Consider the following 8,034-nt stretch of genomic DNA (forward strand, 5'->3'; position numbering starts at 1 on the left):
ATTAAACTTTTTTTCCAAAATGTCGTTCTTGGAGTGTTTCTTGTCAGTCCTTACCTTACTTTTCTTCAAATATTAAACGAGCATTTTGACGCGGTTCCTCTCCATTGCTTTGGCTGTGCTTCACCTTCGTAGTACAGTCAGAGGATTTAGTTGCGACTTCCCCTCCTCTGTTCCCATTGGAGAAGAGCTCTGTCAGTACACACATGCTCGTGCCAGGATTTCCTGTCCTGGGCGGTGTTTCCACTGGCATACTACTATTCTTTACTTTTTTTTTTTTTTAACGCAAGATGTCTTTTGCACATTTTCTGTACGTGATTCTGTGTAACTAATGACTGAAATAACCTAATGATTCCTGATTTCTTTTAAAATTATTGATTATCTAAACACAATAAAAGGTAATCATAATATTAATAATAATACTATAGTAACTAATTACAGCTTCCACTAAGCTTGCTATAAAAACATTGGTTGTATGGTATTAGCTAAAAAATAAATAAATAAATAAATAAATAAATTTATAGAAGATATATATATATATATATATATATATATATATATATATATATATATAATACATTAATTTATAGTTAATAATGAACAAATATGCATTTCAAAACTCTCTTAAAATCTGCATGAAATGGAAGTTGCGATAGACTTTTTCTTCTCTACTGTGTTGTATATCTGTGTGAAACGTTTTCTAAATCAAGAAACAAATGTATGGTGGGACTTGATTTTGTCCATGGAGAATTGATTGTAAATTGTAATTGTTATTGAAATGCTGCAATATTTAATACACAAAAATGCAATAATACTTTTTTATGAATTCTGTCAGTGTTGAGCACTGAATACACAACATAAACATATTAGCCTGAGTTTTTGCACCCTTTCACAATATTGCAGAAATGGCATTTATGATGTTGTTAGCACATTCCCCTTGGACGATTTTAGGATTTAATTCCACCTTAACTGAACTGAACCTATTCCTAAATGTTATGACATTACTGTCATATTTCCACAAAGTTACCCATATAATTTGCTTGTGGGGTAAAAGTGTCTTACCTCATAAAACATGCCTCCTGTCAGACTCCCTGTGCACAAACTTGTCCAGTCAGTCAAAAAGCTCTTCCATTCACAGTTGAAATAATATGGATAATCACTTCAGTGAAATGCTGGCAGTTGTGATGAATTGCCTGCTGTTTACACAGATTTCCCATTGTAAGCTATGTTTGTTTTTCAGTGAAATGTAATGTGGTCTTGTTTATATTTTGGTGTTTTCCCTGCTTTTGAAGGGGTGTTTTCCCTGGTTTTCCCTGCTTTTTTTTTTTTTTTTTTTTGGTAATTAAAAAAAAAAAAAAAAAATGCTATATTGACCTTTTGATGTTTAACTTTTTCACAACGTTTCCAGAACAATATATTTTAATTTTTAATTTTTAGGTGTGGTTTCCAGAATGTTTAGTAACACTTTCTATGAAGCCTGTATAAACCGATCAGGCATAACATTATGACCGCCTTCCTAATATTGTGTTCGTCCCCCTTTTGCTTCCAAAACAGCCCTGACCCATCGAGGCATTGACTCCTCTAGACCCCTGAAGGTGTGCTGTGGTCTCTGGCACCGAGATGTTAGCAGCAGATCTTTTAAGTCCTGTAAGTTGCGATGTGGGGCCTCCATGGATCGGACTTGATTGTTCAACACATCCCACAGATGCTCAATTGGATTAAGATCTGGGGAATTTGGAGGCCAAGTCAACAGCTCAAACTAGTCGTGCTCCTCAAACCATTCCTGAACCATTTTTGCTTTGTGGCAGGGCGCATTATCCTGCTGAAAGAGGCCACAGCCATCAGGGAATACCGTTTCCATGAAAGGGTGTACATGGTCTGCAAGAATGCTTAGGTAGGTGGTATGTGTCAAAATAACATCTACATGGATGGGAGGGTCCAAGCTTTCCCAGCAGAACATTGCCCAAAGCATCACTCTGCCTCTGCTGGCTTGCCTTCTTCCCATAGTGCATCCTGGTGCCACGTCTTCCCCAGGTAAGCGACGCACACGCACCCGGCCATCCATGTGATGTAAAAGAAAACGTGATTCATCAGACCAGACCACCTTCTTCCATTGCTCCGTGATCCAGTTCTGATGCTCATGTGCCCACTGTTGGTGCTTTCAGCGGTGGACAGGGGTCAGCATGGGCACCCTGACTGGTCTGCAGCTATGCAGCCCCATACGCAACAAAATGCGATGCAATGTATATTCTGACACCTTTCTATCAGAACCAACATTAACTTCTTGAGCAATTTGAGCTACAGTAGCTCGTCTCTTGGATCAGACCGCCAGCCTTCGCTCCCCACGTGCATCAATGAACCTTGGCCACCCATGACCCTGTTGCCGGTTCACCACTGTTCCTTCCTTGGACCATGTTTGATAGATACTGACTACTGCAGACTGGGAACACCCGACAAGAGTGCAGTTTTGGAGATGCTCTGACCCAGTCGTCCAGCCATCACAATTTGGCCCTTGTCAAACTCGCTCAAATCCTTAGGCTTGCCTATTTTTCCTCTTCTAACATATCAACTTTGAGGACAAAATGTTCACTTGCTGAATAATATATCCCACCCACTAACAGGTGCCATGATGGATAATCAGTGTTATTCACTTTACCTAACTGTGGTCATAATGTTATGCCTAATGGGTGTATATATATAACGCATTCATGATGCTTTTTAGCCTTTTTATAAAAACACTCTGGCATGAGGTTTCACACACTCTCTCATTTCTCTTTATCAGAAATCTCACTGCAGGGACAATAATGAAATTTGGATGACGGATGACAGTAAGTGTAGGCTAATCCACAAATGATTAACCTAACAAGCTCATGTTGTGCCAGCAACACCCATAGATGTGATGAACAGTTGTCACCATCTATTATGTGTCATTTGCTTTATTCTTTATGCAACTTTGCTCCATCATATCATTGGGACATTTGCTCAGCAGTTTATATGATGTGATTGCTTACACACCAAATGCAAACGTTCACACTCTGTAGATTAGGATAGACATTGCTGGTTTTCTCATAGTTATTACTTTTTAAGCATGCAGTTTTTGATTGTGTATGTCTTGACATGTATAATATGTGGATCCCAGTCAACATTTCATACTGGGGCCAATGTAGGCACGAAATGGGCTTGAGGTATGGGCTCTACATGGGTTTGTCCATCTGTATTATATACAGTATGATAGGGCCAACATGATGGAACTCATGGACAAACCAATGTAGGGCCCATTCTGGGGCTAATTCAGATAGGGCCAGCATGGAACCCATGGACAGGGCCGTACCATGCATGGGCCGGGGCCCAGTGTGAGTTAGCAGAAGTTTGGCCACCACCTTGGTCCATTTGTGATCACGTTCCGGGGCCCAGTGCGGTCGCACCACTTGCACCACCCTAAGGGTGCCCATGCCTGTGGACAAACACATGTAGGGCCCATACTGGAGCTAATTCAGATAGGAGTGACATGGAACCCATGGTCAAATCCATGTAGGAACCATACTGGTGCTTATTTAGATAGGGCCAACATGGAACCCATGGACAAACCCATGCAGGGTCCATACTGGTGCTAACCCTGTTGAAAAAAAAAAACAGCATATGCTGGTTAGGTGTGTTTTGAAGCATGGCAGCTGGCTTGAGGTGGTTTATGCTGGTCCTTAGTTGGTCATGAGCTGCATTATGCTGGGGACCATTTTAGGACCAGCATCTGACCAGCTTAAACCAGCTCATGACCAGCTTAAACCAGCTAAAACCAGCTGCCATGCTTCAAAACATATCTAACCAGCATATGCTGTTATTTTCAACAGGGAATTTAGACATGGCCAACATGGAACCCATGGACAAATCCATTTAGGGCTCATACTGGAGCTGATTTAGACAGGGCTGACATGGAACCTGTGGACAGGGCCGTCCCAAGTGTGGGGCAGGGCTCAGTGTGAGTTGGCAGAAGTGGGCTGCCCCTTGGTCCGTTCGCAATCGTTTTCCGGGGCCTAGTGTGGTCACGCCACTTGCACCACTCTAGGACGGCTCTGCCTGTGGACAAACCCATGTAGGGCCCATACTGGGGCTAAATCAGATAGGGTTGACATGGAACCCATTGACAAACTGATGTAGAACCCATACGGAGGTAAACCCATGTAGGTCCCATTTTTCAAGCCCATATTGTACCTACATTGGCCCCACTATAAATTTTTGGCTGGGATAAATTCCAGTAACGTGGCATTGTTTTAGTGTGATGTATGTTATTTCCCTGTAAGTATTTATTTATTTGTTTGTTTTTATATGCATATATGTATTTAAGACATAGAAAATATAAGACATCCTTAATACAGATTGTTTTGTCCAAACTACATTGGTTTGTCCATTGTTTAAATATGTTACTAAGAAACTTACTATCTTGAATATACTTTTTTTTTTTTTTTGAATATATATATTTTTTTTTTGTTCACCTGGAGGTTAGCCATTAGCATCTTCTGAAGAACTGAGGACCCAAAAGAAGTGATAATGTCAAATTTCAGTTTGCATACAAATACCTTGATTACCCAGTTCAGAAATGTTTGATTGGATCTAATCGCAACACATGTAATGTAACCAGCAGCTATCTTTCAATATATACCCACATTATTTATTTATTTATTTACTTATTTATTTTTTGTCTAGTGTACAAATAAAAATAACACATAAATATATGGATATGAAGTTAGTTTATGGAGTCAGATATTTTATCTTGTTTGAAGATACAAGTACAATCTAATGGTTATCCTTTAATCAGCTATAGAAAACAAAGGGAAAAGAAAAGATGAACTGCAAGAAAAATCAGTGAACAGCTTTGATCATGATAAATGCACAGAACACTGATTGTTGAAATCACTAGGGCGTGTCCTTATTATTTTCAAAAACTTCAATAAGTATAGTTAATAAGAATAATCACAGAAATTATACAAGAAGCCTGTAATGTCCTTCCTCTAAATAAACACACCTTTATTATGCACTTTTAGTGTTATGTCACTTATTATTAAAGTGTTCACGTCTTCATTTATTCCAAGAAGGCCTCTCCCCCTTAAGCAAATATTTTTGTTTTTCCGTTTCAAAAGTATAGTGGCAGAACTGGTGGTGGTGGATAATAATCATCTAAAACCTTTAATCTGTAAAACCACAATGTGGAGAAGTGAAGGAATATTTTCCAGTGTTAAACACTATGGACATGTTCCATCTTGACAATAGAAGCAGTCAGTGGAGCACAGGTGATTTTGTAGATATTATATAGATCTTAGATATAGATTGGATATTTTATAACAGCATATAAGTTTAGATCATGCTTTTTTTTTTTCTTTTCACTCTTTAACTTCTTGTGCTCCACTACATTTCAGAAGTACCATTTCTAGTCTGTAATCTGAGCAAGAGAACCAGATGCACCAGATGTCTCACCACATCAACATCCCCACAAATATGTTACCCAATATATATTAATCTTCAAATGGTGTTGTGGCCTCTAAAATGAAAATGCAGACATCACAAAAACTGCTGTCTTATCATGCATTACAATTGAACATTTCAGTGAAGTTTCACTTTCACAGAAAATAATAACTAATAAAATAAATCATCAGGATCTGCACTCAAGCTTGTCTAAATAATAAGAAATGTTTTACAACATAATTTCATTTTGAACTATCTAAAAATCCTAAAACGCATAGCAGTATGTATATTCATGATCGACAAGTATTAGTTCATTAATCATTTGAATTTGTGCCAAGCATTTCAGTTACATGTGTATATTACAGTTGTGTCATAGTTAAAAGAAGTGTGTTTGTCTAATATTTTTGAATCTGCAAGTTTTTTTTTTTTTTTTTTTTTTTTTTTTTTTTTTTTTTTGCCAGTCCTTGAATTGGGATGTCTGAACAGCTGTATGGCGACATCTTCTGGAAATATCTTATAAAACACGATACTAACATTTTAGCAAATCCCATGCAGTAAAGACTGCATTAGACCAGTGTTTTTTAATTCTGGTCTTGGGGACCCACAGCATATATTTTGTACAGTGTTATATATTACCAGCCATTTCAACTTAAAAAAATAAGTTAAAAAGCTGCCTTAAATTTTAAGTACAATCAAAGTGTCAAATGAAAAAAATGAATAAATGTAATTTAAACTCATTTGAAATATTCTCTAGTTTTGGACTGATCTCTGTAATTTGACACGACTGTACATTATTGCTGTACGTTCCTGTACAACTTAGCAAAGTAAGTTTAAAAACATTAATTAATAACATGAATTCTTTTAATTTGACTTGATAAGTGAACTGTTGCAGTGGCTGAAAGAAAACGTAAGACTTGATTTTCCTGCTAAGACAAAAGCTCAGATCAAACACCCTGCAATAAAACAATAAAAGAGAGAAGATATCAAAGAAATAGCATAGGACACCGCCTTATCTATGCATCTCCCCTACCAGCTCCCCCTCCTTTCCCTCTTACTCAAGACACTGAAAGTTCACTAAAAATGTCTATATACCACATATGATGTATCTTGTGAATCTATTGTTTTTCCCCTTTCATGCTTGGTATCATTTTAAATGTCTCAGTGCGATTGGTAAAATGGTCTCAATTTATCTGCAGTCACTTGTATTATGAGAATTATTGAAAACTTATGAGAATTCTGTGCTCCTTTTTGGGTGTTGTCTCTTCAAGATATCTGATAACCCTCTCCTCTCCCCCAAAACCAGGTGTCGGTGTAGTAAATTTTTACAATTCTTTTGTTCTGGTCTGGGCATTTAAGGGAAGGTGGCAGAGCAGCCACATAGGAACTTCTTTAGCCAGAAGACCCCGATGCAGTGCTAGGTGAGTGTCTTAAAACACTCACACACCACTGTGTGTATGCATTTCTTACTCTTAGAGTCATCTTTGAGCAACTGATGTTATGTATTTATTATTTCTGAACTGGCTTCTAATTGTTTAATTGTGTAATTGGCATGATATATTTTTACCTGACAAATAAAATGATATAATTGATTCATTCTAGACTCTCCTGAAATCATTATTACCAAGTACATTAAGGAGTCTGGTGTTACCGCAAATCTTTGTCCATGATAGATCACACGGAAGGCCCAATAACTTGGGTCACATAATTTGGGACCTTCCGATTTCTGACTATGCTGCGTTTCCATTACAGATTTGCGCAAAACTTTTGCGATATTTTCTTAATGTCGATAAAAAACTATTGCAAAATGACGGCATTTCCATTAACCAATGTTATGCGACTAAAACTCTCACAATGAGTCATTTTCTAATAGATACTATTTCTGAGAGCTTTATTTGGAGCGTAATATTTGCCACGACTTCTGGAACCCCTTCTCCCTCGTATATGCTTCCCTGGGTGCTTTTCAATACTCCAATGTATGCTTCCTCATTTCTTCTCCCCTCTATCCTCCAGCCTCTGACCTGGAAACCATTTTTTTTTTTTCTTTTAATTCTATAACTGCCATTTCAATTCTATAAATGCACCACGAGGAGGTGAGGAACGAGGAGTGAGAAAGATTTCTGAGGAGCTGAGTGATGATGCACAGGTGGTGATCCTTACAAGAATTAACTTAAAGGGTTAGTTCACCCAAAAACTGAATTTCTGTCATTAATTACTCACCCTCATGTCGTTCCACACCTGTCAGAATGCTGACTCATTATTGGCCAGCTCCTGCATCAGCATCACACGCATGCGTCATGCTGCTCGCTGAGTCGGCGTTCTGATGTAGAACCTGGAAATGCTGCACTGTCTATACAACGTAAACAGCGAAGGAGACAGCGAAGGAGATATGATTGAATAATGTCGTTATTTTTGTTTTGTTTTTGCGCACAAAATGTATTCTTGTCACTTCATAACATTAAAGTTGAACCACTGTAGTCACGTGGACTATTTTAACGATGTTTTTACTACTTTGAATGTGACCTTGAATGTGGTAATTACATTGCTTTCTCTTGGGGATCAGAAGCCTCTCGGATTTCATTA

At 38.0% G+C, this 8,034-nt stretch overlaps 1 protein-coding gene across 2 annotated transcripts in view; it reads right to left on the reverse strand.

Moving 5' to 3' along the window:
• Positions 1 to 174, reverse strand: part of il11ra (interleukin 11 receptor, alpha) — a 45,333-nt gene extending 45,159 nt beyond the window's left edge. For both annotated transcript variants that reach the window (XM_051909337.1, XM_051909336.1), the window contains exon 1: positions 55 to 174. The gene's annotated coding sequence lies outside the window, so the exon portion shown is untranslated. The remainder of the gene's footprint in view (positions 1 to 54) is intronic.
• Positions 175 to 8,034: the final 7,860 nt, after the last annotated feature.

The sequence above is a fragment of the Ctenopharyngodon idella genome, chromosome 10 (assembly GCF_019924925.1).
Source record: "Ctenopharyngodon idella isolate HZGC_01 chromosome 10, HZGC01, whole genome shotgun sequence".
NCBI lineage: Eukaryota > Metazoa > Chordata > Actinopteri > Cypriniformes > Xenocyprididae > Ctenopharyngodon > Ctenopharyngodon idella.